The 20,990-nt window shown below is 42.6% G+C and overlaps 1 protein-coding gene across 6 annotated transcripts in view; it reads right to left on the bottom strand.

Moving 5' to 3' along the window:
* The window catches only part of LOC131677021 (band 4.1-like protein 4A), a 337,737-nt gene extending 318,509 nt beyond the window's left edge, over positions 1-19,228 (bottom strand). For 4 of the 6 annotated variants that reach the window (XM_058956522.1, XM_058956519.1, XM_058956525.1 and 1 more), the window contains exon 1: positions 17,916-19,228. The gene's annotated coding sequence lies outside the window, so the exon portion shown is untranslated. Of the gene's footprint in view, positions 1-17,375 lie in introns of all 6 variants that reach the window. The other 2 variants (XM_058956520.1, XM_058956521.1) reach the window with 1 other exon arrangement.
* Between the last annotated feature and the right edge of the window lie 1,762 nt (positions 19,229-20,990).

Here is a 20,990-nt window from a genome sequence, read left to right as displayed (position 1 = left end):
AACATGAACAGAAGCTACAAAAATCGCGACTAAGATCCTGAAATCATGAGCACAAATTACACATCTCGTGACAAAAATATTTAAAATCGTGACAAAGATCATGAACTCATGAACATGAATCATTCTACTTATGACTAAAATATCACGATAACGTGAATGAACATTACGAACATTGCGACTAAGATCTTGAAATCATGAACATGAATTGCTCTATTCATGACTAAAATATCACGATAACATGAACAGAAGCTACAAAAATCGCGACTAAGATCCTGAAATCATGAGCACAAATTACACATCTCGTGACAAAAATATTTAAAATCGTGACAAAGATCATGAACTCATGAACATGAATCATTCTACTTATGACTAAAATATCACGATAACGTGAATGAACGTTACGAACATCGCGACTAAGATCTTGAAATCATGAACATGAATTGCTCTATTCATGACTAAAATATCACGATAACATGAACAGAAGCTACAAAAATCGCGACTAAGATCCTGAAATCATGAGCACAAATTACACATCTCGTGACAAAAATATTTAAAATCGTGACAAAGATCATGAACTCATGAACATGAATCAATGAACTCAGGAACATGAACTCATGAACATGAATCATTCACGATAACACGATAACGTGAATGAACATTACGAACATCGCGACTAAGATCTTGAAATCATAAACTTTAATCCTGCTAACGTCATAAGAATTCACAAGACTCGCGAATAAGCTCTTGAAATCATGAACAACGTTTGACTGTCGACTGTGTATTCCCAAATCATGAACAAGAATCACAACAAAAACTAAACAACAGCAGTAACCCAACCAAACATTCTAATGTAACGCCATGTATATATTCGGGGCGAACTGGTTTTTAGAAAACACAAATAGTTTCATGAATACGAGGTTTATCTATCTATCTATACATATAAAAGTCAATGTTTGTGTGTATATGATTTATAGACTCCCAAACGGCTTAACCGATTGCCGTCAAAATTTATACATAGCAGGCAGTTGTTCTGGAGCGTGTTTGTGTGCTATTGGTTGGAGATTATCTGCCCGCCAGACGGCGCTTCAGAACAAATTATGTTTTCCTCCTATTTCGTTGAACGTCGCAGCAACGCGCGATGGGTATTAGCTAGTTATTCATAATTTCAGGAACTTTGTCACGGTTTTCGTAAATCGTCTAGTTCATGAAATCGTGACCTTTTGTTCATGAATTTATGAACGGATTTTTTTCCGTGTAGTTTGCTTGTTACTCAGCTATAAAGTTATGCGGCAATATATTGAATAATTTTTCTAGAAAAGTATCAATAAATTCTTGTGTGTCCATTTCAACTAAGTCCATAATGCATCTTTCTACTTGACGCCATTGTTTAAATTTTAATGATTTAAGAATACTCATTCGTTCTGTCGCTAAAATTTGCGTTCCAGGGCAGTTTCCGCAACGCTGCAGCCAACATTGTTTGCTCGAATTTTCCCAAATTATTTTTAGAAACAAATCATGATAGGAGTTAACACCATCTGGAAGTGATTTACTGCTTTGTAATGTTTTGAAAATAAGTTTAATGTGTTGATGATATATACATACGCATACGGTATGCGTGCCACTTGTCCCTGCCAAAATGCAGTGTTTTGGACGATTATTAACGAACATGGAAAATCCTATTTTAATATCACGATAAGTATTTTGAAGATAGAATACGCCTCCTGCAAGTTACACAAAACTAATCTTCTTTGTACGTAAATTTTGCCTTCTTCATTGTTAGATATTAATTAATCCCTTTTCCCTGCACAGACGCGGCTTACATCGTCACTATTATAAAATTCGTAACACATGTTATCGCAGAGCTTAAACACTTTTCAAACACCAATTTATACTAATCTATTTTTTTTGGTATGGTTTGTTTTGAGAACTTCCTAAATAAGACATATCGATTCTTTTGATGTAGGTAGCTGTATGGATCACTGACGCAATACGAATTATATTTTTCGAAAATGTTTTGTCATCGCATCGTCAGCGACGGAAAATAATTAAAGTTCTCTTTGTTAGCGAGTTTTATTTCATTAATCATCGTTTTAACATATCAGCATTTCAAGTGAATAAATAAGCATCACTTAGCAAGCGCGACTTCGTTCAAGAGTAGAAAATAGAAATATTTCTTCCCCTTCAGTCGAAAGTAGCCGGATCGGAACCCGGGTCTCTATACATTTTCATAACTTAATTTCCGCGCAAACTTTTCCTCGCCGAACCACCGCACTTTCCTATCTCCCCCGGACCTTCGCAAGTTTACAGTTTGTCCTCCGCATAACCAGCGACGGCACCACGCGCGGGAAAGGGATTACTCAAAGTGATGATTAATTTGTCAATCAAATTTCCCTCGTCGCGCTGGGTTATCCGCTGCTGGCTGTCGGTATATTATTTCTTGGCGGGAAAACAAAATAAATCCGTTCAAATCAAACTGAGCGGCTTGGTTTGCCTCCTGCCTTCTGCCCGACGATGCTCGGCTCTGTTGAATAATGGAGGCAGGCATAATATGAATATATATGTAATAATTTGATCATTGCTTTCATTCGTAAATTTTTGTCGCTGGGCTTATCAAATCTAACCCCAGCAGTGACGCCTTTGCGCTTGTATGTGATTTGTGATAGGGAGTGGCAGCTATCAAGGCAATTCATATGGGGAATCTAGCAACATGGACGCTATTTGTTATGTGGTGTTATTGTACGCGTGTCTTGAGGATAGAAATTTTTTGGGAATGATGTTATAACATCTTGAAACTTTTTGTTTTACCAGAATGATAGAATCGCATCCTTCACTCCTTACGTGCGATGGCGTTGTTTCAAAACTATGCAACATGGAAAAATTTCTCCAGTTTGTTAGGAAATATTAAAGAAAAATATGTGATTATTGTTTATATTGTCCTTTAGTATCATTGCATCAAGAATAGCATTTGTCAGATGGCTAAAACAGTGTCAAATGACATTTTTGTAGCTCCTTTAACCCTCCGGCAGTCACACTATTATCTACATTTAGGAGACCGCTTGCAGCTATAAGACGATTTCGCCTCAATTTCCTAATTTTGTGCACTCAGTGCACTGCGCGATTTTCGGAAGATTAAAAATGTTAGTATTCGACTGTTTTAGTCAAATTACGAATTCCTACATCAATTTAAGCGAGCTGCATCATACGTTGATTAACGGAAAGATCACTTAAAAACGACAATCAGATAAAAACTAATAAATGGTGTTCACAACAATTCAGCTTTGTGCATATTCTATCCATTTTCGTGCATATCTTCCGATCCTTGCGACACGCCTGCAAAGCAGGGATACCACATTGAAATCTGTGATTCGGCAAAAAAAAAATCTTTCCACCATACTAAAACAGAGAAAAAAAATCTGTGAAAATCTGTGAAATTTTCATCAAAATACCAGACCAGACATCTGTCATATGTGAAAAAGAATTGTGAAAAAAATCTGTGACTTTACAGAAAAATCTGTGAATATGGCAACCCTGCTGCAAAGACCGACATCGGGGAATCTTTGGCATCAAATCCAATTTCTCTGACATAAGCTCACAAACAAGAATTTACTGGTCGACGTCGCGACTGCCTGAAGAGCGGTGATTTTTTTCCGTTTTCCCAAAACGAAAAAGTGCTACGGGCGCTTTTAACTTTTCTTTTTGTTACCGAGGGGAATGGCGGTTTGCGGAAAGGGAAAATTAAGTGAAAGCCTTTTGTCTGCAACATATGGCGCGCAATAAATCTTGATCCCATTAGAGCTTTTGACCCAGTTTTTTCGCTGCTGCGAACGGAATAAACTGTCAAAAAAATCACAATTTCCCGCTGCGGTTGAGAGGTGCTCTAGATGATTAGTAGGGGCGGGGTCGCTTGAACAGTTCGAATAAAGAAAGGATATTCGAAAGGCCTGTCTTCTGATTCGCCGGATCCAAATTTAATCAAATTATTCGAATTTAAATTCCTACTCTGTCATAAAGCTCGGTGACATAGTAGGTTTCTCGAAGAGGACATTGGTTATTCTAGCAGGATCTACATTCCAATTTCTACGTACATAATTTTGCCAAAAACTAATTTGCTCCGGTATGTCTGGTACACAGGAATTTATGGGATAACTGAACCGGGCCTAGCACACGATGAAAAGGTGCCTTCTTTGCATTTTGTCGGAATGTTTGCTACTAAATTTATTACTCAACTTTGTCAGTGACTCGACCGGAATGTCACATATAAACTTTTGATTCGTGAATTTAGTTATGATTCTTGGTGTTGTGTATATAGAAAAACAACGGAGGATTCAAAATTGTCAGTGAATTTGTTTTTCATGTTTCGAAATTCACGATACCTCTAAGGTACCCAAAAGTTCCGCATTGCATGGAAAAAGTAACTTTCTAGTTCATAATATGTTAATTTTAAGTGGCAAAGGAGCTGTTTAGAACTACAAGCGCACCTGCTGGAAAATATAGAATACTCTCGGTAGCCGGCTACCCAGAAAAAAATTCAACAACTAAACAAGATATATTATTTCTAGAGTGATCGTGTACTCTAAGATTGGCTTAACAACTAGATAATAAGCTATGCTCTACAGGTCGCATCCTTCTCTGTGAACGGTGGAGATAGGGGGCGGCCGGCAATGATGGCTATTATGTTGTTGAAGTTTTAATATGGGTCGTATTGGTATGAGTTCTTATTTACCATTCCCTAAGCAAGTCTTATTAGATAATCAGAAGTCAAACTTGAGGAAGTCAGTATGCAATCCACCAAAATCACCAGCACAACGTAATGCACACATTGGAAATAGTTCACTGCAAACATCAAGCTTTGAGCTTGTTTCAAATAGTTTTGACAGTTTTGAGAAAACGCGACAATAAAACTACGTTTAAATGAGCTTGCTCGTAGTACCGATCCCGCTTCGTTCCGTCCGTTCTTTGATTCTATTCATTTTACCTCATATGAAACTCGATCCAAAGCTAGACCTGTTGTGCCTGGGGTACAAAAAAACGCACCAACAACAAACAACATCAAACTAACGAATGGAAAACAAAAAGCCAGACCGCACACTCTAACAAAAAAAATAACATTACCAAGTACAGATTCATTTCCCCGGAGGGGATTTCAGCAAAAGCCAGCACCGTCGTGGGCGGAAAAAGTAAATATAATTGCAGAATTACACCGACAAAGTCGGAACATCCCCACTCGCCCATCATCCACCACCGAAACCCAGCCTCGTTTGCAGCAAATCATCGCCCCACGCAGCATCAACTTGGTAGCTTTTCCTGCCTTTTACAGCTTTTTGTTGCAGGGCCTGCTTCTAAGTCAAGCTGGGGATTTTCCACAGACTACAGTCGCACCAGCCATTTCGGTCTGCTCTCTAATTACACAATTTATATTTCCCGGTAATGGGAGGCACATTGAATTTTCCTCGAATGGAAAACATTTTCCCATTATCGTCCCATCGTTTTTCCGCTTCCGCTTTCGGTACGACTCTTCGGCAACGCGATCGGGATGGGGTGACGCACTTTTCACCATCACAGCCGACAAGCAAGCAACGGCCGCCCGCATGTACGCATTTTCAGTGCTACCTTCTCTCCCACTCTCTCTCTCTTTCTCTATCTCTAAGGGCAGCAGCGCCCGCTAGGTCGACTTATGCGAATGACAAGTTGTTTGCCAATTTCGATCTCTGGCTTTGATAGAATTAAATTGAAAAACACAACTCAGTACCAACCGCCCGGTTTTGTGGGGTTTGGTCGAACGATTGTCTAATGTTCTCATAATGGGGCTGCAGTCTCCGGGGGGCCGGGAGGGGGACGGTCTCCTTCGAAGCCGAAACGGTGGGCGGTCTGATGCGAGTTCTGAAGAGAAATTAGAAGTCCGTTGAGCTGTCTTGGAGTTTTGGAATGTTTGTAAACTTCGGTGACAAAGAAGCAACGAAATTGCTGTCAATATTAACAGCAAGCTGCATCATTGATGGAGTGTGATTCAAAACAACAAGAGCTGTTGAAAATTTGAAACCTTTCCATCCGGTTTGCATTCTAACTAGAATAGTGGATTCTAGTCTGCCATTTTATCAATAAAGTGCATGTATTACGGAACAGATGACGAAGGTGAAAATTAAGCTTGTTCTTAGAGAAGTTTCATACGTACAATTACATCATACGAGAAATGTAGTGCTGATAACTTTCAACTGATTAGTCGAGGCAGAAAGCTTCGTAGTGAAGAACAACATGCAACACGACAGGGAACATGAAAGCTTCAAAACAAACACCCCAGGCATATGGACAATAATATGTCTGAAATTCACCCACGCGATGTTGTACCGCGCACTAGCTAAGATTACATTAATAGATTCATGTCAAAATTTAGAGAAGTAGGATGGAGAAATTTCCCCCCGGCATTCTCATTAGTGTCCGAGTGGTGACACGGTGATCATTTAAGGATATTAACTACAACGCTATGAACATACCCAGGAAGACGTCCACGTGCCAGTTTCGTAACCAGACGGCGCTCGACGGTAAACCACGCGACAAAACAACTGAGAAAAATTCAACTACCACAGCCAACAGCCTCGACAGCTGGTGATACACCACGGACACCAAAGAGATATTACCGGACAAACAATATTCCACGGTATCCTCAAACAAAAAACAACTTCCCAGGAAAGTAATAGTCACTCAGAAAGCATCAAACATCCAACAGTGAAAACCAAAACTGCTCTATCGACAACGACATGGACGTACACAAGAGCCATGGAGAATGCGGAATCCACACACGTAGCGGAATGCAGAACACCCAGGATAGACGATAGACATATTTTTTGATTTTTTTTTTATTGCATTGATTTGTAATTTTTTTGTTTGTTGAAATGTATGTTATTATCCAAAATCAGGTGGTCAAAGCCCTGAAAAATGATAATGCAAAATAATAACAGTGGATTCGAAACTAGTAGCGTTAATCTGACAATCCTCTAAATTTTCAAAATTACTTTCTGCTGAAAAAAGAAAAAATGTAAAGTGCTTCCATAAGTGGATGCAATGAAACTAATACTGTGTATAAATTTCCACAGTAATTTAGTAGGCTATGTTGTGGGGCTCCCGCACCACTCTCAAAATGATCCCAGTTCAGTAGGCGAAAAGCCAGTTCAGTCCGACCGTGCGTGTATATTCGAAATATAAAAACTGAGTGCGTCAATAGGCTCATTACCCTACCCGTATCAATGTGGTATAAATGGAACCTTGCAAGATGACGTCATATGAGTAAAAATGCTAGAAAAAAGACAGTCCAGCGAACTTGTTTACATGGTGTTGGAATTGGAACCAAGTTTTTTAACTGCGTGGAAACCAGTGTTGGGAAAATCATTATCAATGAGAGTTCATTCTAGGTTCATTCGTGAATCCATCTTTCCAAACAAAAATCTGTGAAACGAAACATCGCATCCGCATCATTCTTGAGACAAATATTCAATGGTTCTTAGCATCGAAGTTCGCACGCGAACTTCTGCCTCAGTGAAACTCTTGAAAGAATGTTGGTCCAAAGCAACATCGCAAAAGAGACATTCGGAAGCGAAAAACGCTTTTAGTGACGCTTTGTACATCGCACCGAAATTTCCATACTCGACCATACAAACAAGGGGTGATAAGACCGGTCACCATACCAAAATTTATTTTTTTCCACTTAGTAGACTGACGCTTTATCCTATTGAGCTATCGCCGTAATATCCTAGGACGTGAGTTTTTGTATCATGTTAACCTACAGGTTTTTGGAACCTTTGAAAATCCCTCAGAAATCCCTTGTTCGATGATCGTGCAAGATGTTTTCATAACGCGAACTTTTTTCTACATTTTCGCCGATGTAATAGTTTGCAAGCTGAAGTCCAGTAACGATTTTTCTCTAGCGACATTTTATATCAGTACACTTTTTATTAAAAAATCGGCGATGAAAAGATTCTTTTGTGAACATTGATATTTTGATTTTTTCCCAACACTGGCTGGAAACAAAAATTTTCTAAGTCTATGTAAACAGGCTCTCTGAACTGTCCGAAGAGTGAGGTTATACATTTTCATGCAATGTTCTGTAGGTGTAGCAGATCACACGGTTTGCTAACGTTGAAAACCAAGAATATGTAAACAATCCAGAAGCTCAACGGGTCGTTGTCATAGCGTTTGCCCGACTCAATTGAATTCTTGTCGTTCGTTCTCACGAACACTAATGCAGTTTCCTGGTTGAAAACAATGCCATTTGCTTTCGGTGTCTTTGTTTATTATTTTCCACCAGCTAGTGATATAGTATTTGTGTCATGTGACGTGTACGTACATGAGCCATAGACAAGTCTATAGCGGCCCTTAAGCCACTGAGAACTAAACATAAACATAAAAGTAAAGTTTTCAACTTGTGTCAGAAATAAAACTGTCGCTTTGAAATGACAATAGCGAGTAGTAACTTGCCACAGGTCGGCGCTTCGATCGGCCAGCAATCGCTATACGGGACTTGTGTGCAAACTAGGATACAATGGTGATTCACGCATGCAAACCTTTATGCAATGGTGATTTTCAACGTATTTTAACTTAAATGTTTACACAGGTTTTTCGGCAAAGTTTGTTCTAGCTTATATGTCTGTTCTCTGTGCTTAAGCGGCTCCTACACGTTCAATATTTTTATCAACACACAGTATTGACGATATTGCTCCAATACGTCAAACCCATTTGAAATGCACATCGTCAATACGTCAATACTTCCATTACACGTACAATACTTTTGTCAATACTCTCTAGTATTGACAAAAATATTGAACGCGTAAGGGCCGCTTTACACGTTCAATATTTTTGTCAATACAAGAGAAAATTGACAAAAGTATTGTACGTGTTATGAAAAAAAAAAGTTGTATTTACGATGTGGATTTCAAATGGAATTGAAATATTGTAACAATATCGTCAATACGTGTATTGACAAAAATATTGAACGCTTAAGGGCCGCTTTACACGTACAATACTTTTTTATCAATACTCTCTAATACTGACAATAATATTGAACGTATAAGAGCCGCTTATGGGAGCAGAACGAACGGTATGACGGGTATGACGAAAGCGATTTATTCTCATATCAATAACACCACTCATGTAAAGCGGCCCTTACAGTTCAATATTTCTGTCAATACTTCAATACGTCAATCCCATTTGAAATATACATCGTCAATATGACTTTTTTCATTACACGTACAATACTTTAGTCAATACTGTCTAGTAAGGACAAAAATATTGAACGTGTAAGGCCCGCTTAAGATTCATTATACGAATACTAAAGTGCCACCTTAGCCACATCTGTATATACTACATTGTATCCGTATCACTCACTCAACGCATACAGAAGCGGAAAAATATATTTCTTCCATATCAACTTTTGAAAAGGGCTAAAAAGATTTGCAAATAAACTTTTGTTTCGCAGATTTCTCTTAATTTGTTATAATTTCAACTCAGAAAACATTTGAAATTGATTCTACTAAGGGTAAAGATGTTGATTCGTGTGTATTTTTCATGAAATTCATCTCGGCAGCGGAAAATTAGCGAAATATGTTTATTTACAAAAATCCATTTAGCCCTTTTGAAGAATTAATATTGTATTTATCTCAACACAACTCACACACGTCGCACCCTGCCGTGTTGAACTCAATCTAAATCCACCCCTCCCACCCACATTCCTTATCATGTGTACATCACACATCATGTGTATCATGTATACAGTGTTACCGCGGCCTGCGAGGAAGGCCAAGGACAGAGGCGAAGCCTTGTGGTTAAAAACCGACAAGGACAAATACGCCGATGTCCTTAAATCGATGAAGGCGGCCGAAAGTCTCTCGGCCCTTGGGCAGGATGTGCGTAGCGTAAGACGCACCAACACGGGAGAGATGCTCCTGGTGCTGAAGCGAGGCGCACAATCAAGTGCAGTATATAAGGCCTTGGCCCAAGAGGTCCTTGGTGAGGGCGCCCAAATCAGGTCGCTAGGTGCGGAAACAACTCTCCAGTGCAAGCACTTGGACGAGTTCACGACCGCAGAAGACGTCGTCGCAGCCGTCAAGGAGCACTGCGGCGTCACAATCGAGCGGGCCTCTGTGCGATTGAGGGACGGACCCTCTGGCACCCAAGTAGGACCCCTCAGGCTACTGAATGCGGATGCCAAAAAGGTAACCGAGAAAGGGAAGCTGAAGATCGGCTGGTCGGTATGCCCTATTAGTATACCCCAGCCGCCTTCAGTGGACAGGTGCTATCGGTGCCTAGAATCCGGCCATAAAGCTTACGAATGCAAAGGCATAGACAGGAGCAAGCTATGTCGTCGATGCGGCGAGGAGGGGCATAAAGAGCGGGGGTGCACTAAGGCATATAAGTGCCTTATCTGCACCGCTAAGAAGCAAGCCCATAAACATGCTATGGGCGGACCTTCGTGTCCCTTCGGCGAGTTAAATAAGAAGAAGCCGTGAGAGTCACACAGCTAAATCTTAACCATTGTGCAGCAGCCCAACAGCTGCTGTGGCAGTCGGTCTCGGAGTCGAGGACAGATGTCGCCCTCTTATCAGACCCGTACAGCATCCCTGCCGGCAACGGCAATTGGGTGTCGGAGGGGTCTGGAATGGTGGCAATCTGTACAACGGGAAGGTTCCCGGTTCAAGAGGTAATACACCCCTCCGCCGAGGGTGTGGCGATTGCCAAGATCAATGGTGTGTTCTATTGCAGCTGCTACGCCCCACCAAGGTGGCCAATAGAACAGTTCTACCAGATGATCGACAGGCTCTCGTCGGACCTCGTGGGCCGGAAACCGGTAGTAATAGCGGGAGACTTCAACGCTTGGGCAGTGGAGTGGGGCAGCCGCTGTACAAATAGCAGGGGTCAAGCGCTAATGGAAGCGTTTGCGAAACTCGATACTGTGCTAGCTAATGATGGCTCCGCTAGTACATTCCGTAGAAACGGAGTGGAGGCGTGGATTGATTTGACCTTTGCCAGCCCGAGTCTGGCTCCAGGCATGGAATGGAGGGTAGACGAGGGCTACACCCATAGCGATCATCTAGCAATCCGCTTTAAGATCAACTATGGTGTGCAGCATCCGAGGGCGGGAGATCCCTGTCAGGTACGCGGGTGGAAGTCCAATCACTTCGACAGCGAAGCTTTCACCGCGGCCCTGGGACTGGAGGCCAACACCGACAGTCTAAGCGGGGATGCGCTGGTAGCTGTTCTATCACGCGCGTGCGACGCCACTATGCCGAGAAAAACACTGCCAAGAAACGGTAGATGCCCGGTATACTGGTGGAGTGCCGAGATTGCAGCTCTACGGTCAGCCTGTCTCAGAGCTAGACGTAGGATGCAAAGAGCTCGCACCGAGGATGCAAGAGAGAACCGCCGTGAAGCGTTTCGAGCTGCGAAATTAGCCCTTAACAAGGCTATTAAAAGCAGCAAGAGAGCGTGTTTCGACAACCTGTGTGAGAGTGCCAACGCGAATCCGTGGGGTGACGCCTACCGGATTGTGATGGCCAAGACCAAAGGGGGCTCCTCACCCCCAGAACGGTCTCCGGACCGGTTGGCAACGATTATCGAAGTACTCTTCCCGTCTCGAGCCACAAGCCCCTGGCCACCTGCACTACGAAACAGTGCGGACACGGTCGAAATGGTGGCTCCAGTGACGAACGAAGAACTACTCGCAGTGGCTAAATCCCTAGCAATGAACAAAGCTCCAGGGCCGGATGGAGTTCCGAACAACGCTCTCAAGGCAGCGATCATAGCGAACCCGAACATGTTCAGGCTAGCTATGCAGAGATGCCTTGACGAGTGCCGTTTCCCCGATAGATGGAAAAGGCAGAAACTGGTGCTGTTGCCGAAGCCCGGGAAGCCGCCAGGCGACCCATCGGCGTACAGACCAATCTGTCTGATAGACACGACTGGCAAACTGCTTGAGAGGATCATCCTCAACAGGCTCACCCCGTACGCGGAAGGTACGGACGGTCTGTCAAGCAACCAGTTTGGCTTTCGGAAGGGTAAGTCCACAGTGGACGCTCTCAACTCAGTGATAAATACTGCCGAGATAGCGATCCAACGAAAAAGGCGAGGTATTCGATACTGTGCGTTAGTGACACTTGACGTGAAGAACGCATTTAACAGCGCAAGCTGGGATGCCATCGCGCTCTCGTTACACCGGCTTAGCCTACCGGTGGGTCTATACCGGATCCTAGAAAGTTACTTCCAAAACCGCGTACTGATATACGAGACCGATGCCGGTCAGAAAAGGGTTCCGATTACCGCCGGAGTCCCGCAGGGCTCGATCCTAGGCCCGGTGCTATGGAACCTCATGTATGACGGGGTTCTGAGACTGAAGTTCCCTCCTGGGGTCAAGATCGTCGGCTTTGCTGACGACGTAACCTTGGAGGTCTACGGGGAGTCAATCCCTGAGGTAGAACTAACACGCGATTAGCACGGTGGAGGAATGGATGAGCGCGAGAGGCCTGGAGCTCGCTCATCATAAGACGGAGGTAGTTATCGTCAACAACCGCAAGTCGGCACAACATGCAGTTATCCATGTGGGAGAAGTCGCGATCACTTCACAGCGAAGTCTGAAGTCTCTCGGAGTCATTATAGACGACAAGCTGACCTTCGGCAGCCATGTCGACTATACGTGCAAGAGAGCGTCGACTGCTGTTGCGGCACTATCGAGAATGATGTCCAACAGCTCAAAGGTGTGCGCCAGTAGACGTAGGTTACTGGCAGGCGTTGCCGTATCTATCCTCAGGTACGGCGGCCCGTCACGGTCAAGAGCACTGAGGATAACCAGTTACCTACAGAAACTGGAGAGCACCTACCGCGTGATGTGCCTCAGAGTGATATCTGCCTACCGCACGGTATCACACGATGCATCCTGCGTGATAGCGAGCATGATGCCAGTCGGGCTGGTCATTCGGGAAGATGAGGAGTGCTTTGAGCTACGTGGAAATAGGGGAGCCCGCGAGCGCACCAGGGTGACCTCGGTCGCCAGATGGCAGCGTGAGTGGGACGACTCCTCGAAAGGTAGGTGGACCCACCGGCTGATACCTAGCATATCGAGCTGGGTGGGAAGACCCCATGGGGAAGTTCACTTCCACCTGACACAATTCCTGTCAGGCCATGGCTGTTTCCGTCAGTACCTCCACAGGTTCGCGCACGCGGAGGTCCCAGTCTGCCCGGACTGCCCAGGTGTAGATGAAACTGCCGAACACATACTGTTCGTATGTCATCGGTTCGACGTCGAAAGAAGAGCAATGCTTGACGTCTGTGGCTGGGACACAACCCCGGATACCCTTATTCAGCGGATGTGTCAAACGGTGGAGAAGTGGAACGCAGTCTCGGCTGCTACCATCCAGATTGCCAGTAGGCTACTGGTAATCTGGCGAACCGAGCAACAGACGGCGGGCACGGCTAACTAGTGATTGGTTAGCTGGAGCGAAAAAGGCCAAGCGCAAAATAAGAGAGTGAATGGTCTGTTCATGCCGAGGTAGGTTGGCGCAGCGAATGGCAACCGCGTAAGGGGTAAACCCAGCCACCCCGAAGCAAGACAGAAGAGTGAGTGTATAGGCGTATAAGTGGACTGCCTCATGCCAAGACGGGAGGGTCGTAGCGTAGTATGTTGGAACTAAGCTATCGATGCCTCATGGCGTGGCAGAGGAGTGAAAGGGTGAGCATCCAAGTCAGTCTCACATTGCATGTTAAGGGTGAGCATAAAAGTCAGCCTCACAGGTTGGTAGAGGCTAGCACAAAAGTCAGCCTAGCAAGGAATGAAAAAGGTGAGCACAAAAGTCAGCCTCGCATGGTATGTCAGAAGTGGGGCCTAAGGAAAATATCCCACATGGGATGCCAGAGGGAGTGACAAAGGTACAATAGAGTGGCACGATTGAGAGTGAATCAGGTGATAGGGTGAGCACCCAAGTCAGCCTCACATGGATGGGTAGGGCGAGCACAAAAGTAAGCCTAGCAAGGAATGAGTAAGGTGAGCACACAAGTCAGCCTCGCATGGAACGTAAAAGGTGAGCACAAAAGTCAGCCTCATGTGGGAGTGTTTGAGAGTGAATCAAAGAGTGATTGAGAGAGCACCCAAGTAAGCCTCATACAGGATGTATGATCGCGTGAGTGAGAGTGAATGAGTACATTCAGTACAGCCATCCCCCCAGAAGTAATACCGAGAGGTAGTTCCTGGGAGGAATGATGGCGGAGCCCAATGGAGTTTAGTCGGTATTAATGGCTGGTCACCATTCGAGTCCGACACGCCCCCAGTGCACCCCGTGTGGTAGATTGGACCCTACCGTTAGCACGTGTACTGGGCTAGGACATAAAGGTCTTCTCCATTGTAAAAAAAAAAAAAATGTATACAGTGTACACCCAGGTTTTTTACACGGTTTTTTTGCGTGGTTTTTTACGAGGTTTTTTAACGCGGTTTTTTTACGCGGATTTTCCAATTAACGAGGTTTTTTTCTTACGCGAATTTTCCAATTAACGCGGTTTTTGCAAAAATATTCAAAGTCCTTTTGAATGCAAAAGACTTAGACTTTTCTGAAAAAAAAGTTCTAAGTCCTTTTAAGTGCAAAGAACTTAGAAGAGTTTTGGCAGTTTTTATTTTGCGCGGATTTCGCAATTAACACGGTTTTTGCAAAAAATATTCTAAGTTCTTTTGGATGCAAAAGACTTAAAAGATTTTCGGAAAGATGGAAGAGACGGGTCTGGCAGATTCCTTATGGCCCGCACCCCAACAATATGGGTGTTTTCGGAATGGTCTTGAAGAATAGGTGCCAGAAATTGATCTTTGACGCCATTTTGAAATCAAAGATGGCGACTTCCGGCTTAGTGAAATTCGCTATAACCCAATCAATATGGGTATTTTCGGAATGGTCTTGACGAGTAGGAGACAAAGATCGATGTTGGACGCCATTTTGAATTCCAAGATGGCGACTTCCGGGTTAGCCACATTCACTATAACCCAGTCAATATGAGTATTTTTGGAATGATCTTAACGAGTAGGTTCCAAAAATTGATTTTAAACGCCATTTTTAAATCCAAGATGGCCATTTCCGATTTCTCGAAATTCGCTATAACCCAATCAATATTGGTTTTTTTTTGGAAGTTGAAGTTGTAGTACAAATAGTTTTAATTAAACAGTTGAATTCACTTAAATTTAAGCAGTATGTTTAATTTGAATAAATTCAAACCCCCAACTCACACCACATACGTCTCTTTCTTCTCTCTTTTCCATTCTCACCGCACTCTTCTGGATGAACACATAAAAATATTTTGCATTTTGCTGGTTTATGATTAGATCTTATATTTGAGGGTGGTTTAGATGATTGTCCAGATTTTTCATGCGGGAATTTCGGTAAACCGGAAGTAGCCATCTAGAATTTCAAAAGGACGCCAACCTTTTGTCTGCTACTCGTCAAAACCATTCCAAAAATACTCATGTTGATTGAGTTGTAGAGAATCTCGTTAAGCCTGAAGTCGCCATTTAGGATTTGAAAATGGCGCCAAAAATCAATTCTTCATGCAAAACCTTGCGGGGAAGGTGCAGATGTATTTATCTCTGGCACCTACTCGTCAAGACCATTCCGAAAATACCCATATTGATTGGGTTACAGCGAATTTCGCTAAACCGGAAGTCGCCAGCTTTGATTTCAAAATGGCGTCAAAAATCAATTTCTGACACCTACTCTTCAAGACCATTCCGAAAATACTCATATTGTTGGGGTGCGGGCCATAAGGAGTCTTCCAGACCCGACTCTTCCATTTTTCCGAAAATCTTTTGCATTCAAAAGGACGTAGAATATTTTTGCAAAAACCGCATTAATTGCAAAATCCGTGCAAAAAAAACTTCCAAAGTCTTTTGCTGAGAGTGTTTTTTACGCGGATTTTCGAATTGCGCGGTTTTTTTTACACGGATTTTCCAATTAACGCGATTTTTTTACGCGGATTTTCCAATTAAAGTGGTTTTTTACGCGGATTTTCCAATTAACGCGGTTTTTACGCGGTTTTTTTACGCGGTACGTATCCCCCGCGTAAAAAACCTGGGTGTACTGAACTACTGTGAAACTTTGATTTAATTTCGATAACTACGCTTGCGATCAGATGGTCTTAATTGCTTCTTACTCTTACAGGTTACGAGTGTGAACCCGTCGAGTCTCACAAATGGTCGGTATTAAGCTAGACCGGACTAAGTCGCAAAATATCAAAAAGTGAGATAATGATGGCACTGCATTAAGAATTTCATCGTTTCCATTCCACTTTTACCAGAATGGCAATATACTACAATAAGCATGAATAATGGCAAAAACTATTTTCGAATTATAAGGTAAAAGGCACTGCAGTTCAAACTTTAAACTCGTTTTTTTTTTTCTTGAAATCAATACAATGTTACTTAGTCCGGTTTGACTTAACACCGATTAAATGATCACTCGTTTGTGATGCGTGCCGTTATCTTTGAGGTACTGGATGCAGTATGCGGACATTACGGCCTGAACGAGTTTTGTTTAGGGGTGTCCGCAGGGCCGAAAATTTTGAAACAGGGCCGCTATACTGAAACGTTAGAAGTATTTTACTTCAAACTCAGTCAGGTGTAAACATAGCGGTATGTGTAATAATTTAAAAAAAATTGAAACAGCCACAATACTTTTTAGAAAACTTTTACTCGGCAGCAATTTCAACATCAATGCACTGCCCATGATCGCATATTTGTCCCGTTTTCTGTGGGATTTCCTATGTTTATGGGACTGATTTGCGAGCATGGACAGTGCGTTACGTTTTAAGGTCGCCAGTGTTTTTTTCTGGCATTCAAACTAAAAATATTAGCGTCAAAACTAGTTGATTCAAAATAAAAAATTACGATTCAAAATATGTTCAGTAGATACTTTGCAATTTATTTTCTTAAAAACAGCTCCATTTCAGGCCCCCTTAATTTGCATTCCAAAAAAGGACATAGTTAACAATTTTTTCAACACCTTTCCAGACATTGCATTTCCACTAACAAAAGGCCTTCTTTACCGACTTCAGGTATCAATTTCTTATTCGACCAGAGCAAGTGTAAAGTTTGCCCAATTATGTTCGATCCGCCACTAATAATCACTCATGTGTAGAACTCCTCCTAAGTAAGCATCAACAATACAATCAATTTTCTCCGGCATTGTTATCAGCACGGCAGCCCGCAAACGAGCCATCGCACCGAATTCCGTCCGATGCCGACCGGTTGAATTCGATGCACAGCATCGAATAAGCAAGAATAAGCAGAAGAAAAAAGAAAAGAGCACATAACACAATCAAATTGAGCAGTGTGAGAAGCGAGTCTTTAATTGATAATTACCTACCTTGCGGGTGGTGGACTTTTGGTGGTTTCGCCTGGCTTTTCAGCTACCACCGTCAGCTTTGTATGTCTCTTTGTTTGCTCGACCGAGGTAGCGATCCTTCACTTCAATTAACGCCCTGCGATGATGGATGGATCACTTCGGGACGGTTTGCCCTGGCGGAATGGGGCGCGCAAAAAAAAAGATTCAATTTCGCTATTGTTTGCAAGCTTGGGTCCGTCCTTTGATGGAAACTCCCACGTTGCAAGATGCACCCACCTTTCTATGACTCTGACTAACTGGGATTAAATTTCCATTCTTCTGACAAATCACACGACCCGTAGGTCCCCCTCCCGGTTCCAAATGAAGATGAAGGTATGACAATTATGCTATTGTCTAAGATGTTATCTTTTTCAGGTGCAATTATAGCACCGGTTTCTCACTGCTTGAAAACAAAGAGGGAGGAAGAGGATTCGCAGAACGGGAAAGGAGGTATGGTGGAAAGCGGCCTGAAAATTAGAACACTACCGCCATTCAAAATGGAAATTTTTTCCTACGATTTACCTCGTTTTAGCTTTTCCACTTTTTAATTTCCGTGACGGCGAGAAGCAAATGAGAGATGGTACAAAACAAAAGTAAACTTGCACGAACGAACAAGTGCTATGCCAACACTCTCGGGTTCATAGTGCATCACATAATAATACTGGGAACGTTGGTGTACTTATTTAGAGACACAGAGCAACGGTCCAAATTGCAACCCTATTGGGCCTGGGTCTGGGATTGAGCTCGACAGCGTGGGAGTCTTTCACTGAAACACTTGCGACGCAAACCGCACTAGCTGTTGTAATTCCAGGTCACCGACAGGATATCCCTGGTATTGTTCACACATGCACTCGAGTTGTTGAATGTTGATCGACACAGGTAACACCCGTGCTGCTGACACTGCTTACTGTTACTGATGCAGAACGAACCAAAAAACTAAATCCAAGTTTTTGGTTTCACTTTTATTCTTCTTTCCAAGCATTCAACTTGCTTCACCGATTCTTCTCACAGGCATTAATCACTTAATCCAGTAGACACGCACTCACTTAACTCGTGGGAGTCTGACACTGTTAACACTTTCGGATGCACAACGATCTCCATGAACCGACTCAGGGCACAGGTCATTCAATCAACTGTGAATTTCTTCTCGCTATTCCGACAGCTCTGGGCAGATCGTCTTCCCGGTATGACTCACGGAAGTAACCGCAAGCAAACACTGTTTACGCTACAGCAGCTATTAATAGTTTGCTGGAACGGAGCATAAAAAGTGAAAAACTATAAACATTCGTTACACTACACAAACGCCGATGTTTTTAGCTTTAGCGGCTCGATCAACACAACACATGGGCCTTTCTCCAAGAAATGCGCACACCATCCAAACGGAACGCAACGCGTGCACTAAATACTAATCTTGTTATTGCTTGCTTGCTTGCAACACATGAATAATTGTTTCGAAAAAAAAAAGTTATCGTAGCTAAAAATCCGCTGCGAAACTGGAGCAATCGGCCGGATTCTCGTAACACATGCGGGCACACCACACCAGCGAACAAAGCAGGCTTTTCATTAGAAATGGCTCATATTTCACCACCACCCACCACCCATCACTGTTCGGGTTGGTCCAAGCATTGGGTCCTAAATTTCAAAGCACACTTCGATCAATCACAGAAACCGCGATCAGTTTTTCCCGAAATTCCTGGCCCGTCACTACCACCTACTGGTGCACAAACACAACACGAAATCCTTGGGGCACCGAAATAAATCAACAATTCGAAACGGATACCTCACACACCAGCACCGAACGCAGCTTAAAAAATTGAACCGATCGGATCAACAGCTAGCCGGCAACTGATGGAGCCATATAGCTTCGGTCTGACCAGGCCGGTCCCGTCTCGCTGTGAACGGACGGGTGGTGCGTAGCCGCCGTAGCATAGAAAGCCCCCCACCCCCCTCGGACGAAACGTGAATCGCTTGGGAGCATGTCGGTCGGTCGGTCTGCTGTTGCATGTTTCGCGCTGAGCGACGGGTGAGAAATGAGACAAATCGCGATGGGAATGGGAGCGGGAGCGCGTTGCTTGTGTCACACGGGAGAGCGCAGACGCTGTCTCGCGGATCGGTTTGTTTTGATACACTTTGTGGATGCGATGTTGCCTAAGGTGAAATCGAGTTTGGCGAAACAAGAGGAACAATTGTTGGATCCCACCGACAGATATTAAGATGATATAATATAGTCGTTATCTCATCATTCTAATTAGAACGCATTTTGAGGGTGGGCGTAGTGGGTAAATCGATTGTCTTGTACGCATCGCGTCTGGGTTTGAGTCACGACTCCGCACATAGGGTTAGAAATTTTTCATAAGAGATTTTTCTAACCCGAAGAGGGAAAAATTTTTATAAGAGATTTTTCTAACCCGAAGAGGCGAATGACCTTAAGGTTAAAACCTATACAATCGAAATAAAAAAATAGAATGCATTTTTAACATTGAAAATGTCCTACTACACTATCTGGGTTGGCCATTCTAGTATCACAGAGAACAGACGTCCATCTTCAGCATTCAAATTGTGTAAAATCTCAAACGGTTTCGAAGGTAGTTGGGATATCCAAACCAGGTGCGCTACTGTCGTCATGTTTTTTTTTTGTGGCTGAGTTCGACAGAATTGACAGCGGTTATTCCTCTACCCAGTCAAACTAGTCCGGAACCGGTTCGGACTTCCAGCTCAAATGCATCAACCGATAGAGTCGGAATCGGTTGTTTTCTTTGAGCAAGATTCCGTACTGAATCCATTCAGGATTTCGAACCGGTTCAGGAATGGATTTGACGGATATTTGGGATAGGTTGGTGTGGCGGCGCTAGTGTTTATCGTATATTAATTCAAATGTTTACACACGGTTTTTAAATATTTTTGTTCGATCATGGATGTCTGTTCTCTCTGCTAATATCTAAAACTGACAGCGTTTTGTCCGCAATTGGAACGCTCATAATTCTGTTATTTATCTACGCATCCGCGCATAACAACTAAACAAACACGTAAAGAGAACCCATGTGTAAATGAGAGCCTCTCTTTGCTTATTTTCTCTTTCGATTATTTTTTTGGCAACACGAGTGATTCCATGAAAAACCGACAGATCGCAAAATATGACCATCGTCGATTCGAACGAAACTTTTCATTTGTGTTCGGTTTATGAATCTCCATAATTTTCTCTGGTAATTGCAGTATTCTAATACAAGGGCAATTTTTCAAAAGGGCGTGCAATAATTTCAATTTTTTTTTTGTTCGATTACACTATTTTATACAGTAAAACTATCTGAGAACGACTTACAAGGAATTAATGCTTCTGCACGAAAAAAATATGCACTGAAAAAAATGTTGTGTCATTTTTCACAAAAACAAAAATTTATGATAAAAATTCAAATTGCAAAAAAATCCATTTTTTCTAATTTTTTTTATATTTTGTCAACAAAAACCTAAGAAGAAAAGAAATATTTTGAATGTAATTTCATGATGGAGAAATTATCACCAAAAAAGTTTTTCTAACAATAACTCTATACATGTTTTTAAATTTCATACTAATTGACATACAAAACTGTAATTTTATTA

Source organism: Topomyia yanbarensis, chromosome 1 (assembly GCF_030247195.1).
Source record: "Topomyia yanbarensis strain Yona2022 chromosome 1, ASM3024719v1, whole genome shotgun sequence".
In the NCBI taxonomy this organism is placed as follows: Eukaryota; Metazoa; Arthropoda; class Insecta; order Diptera; family Culicidae; genus Topomyia; species Topomyia yanbarensis.
The sequence above is the reverse complement of the archived record's forward strand: the minus strand, read 5'-3'. Positions and strand labels throughout refer to the sequence as shown.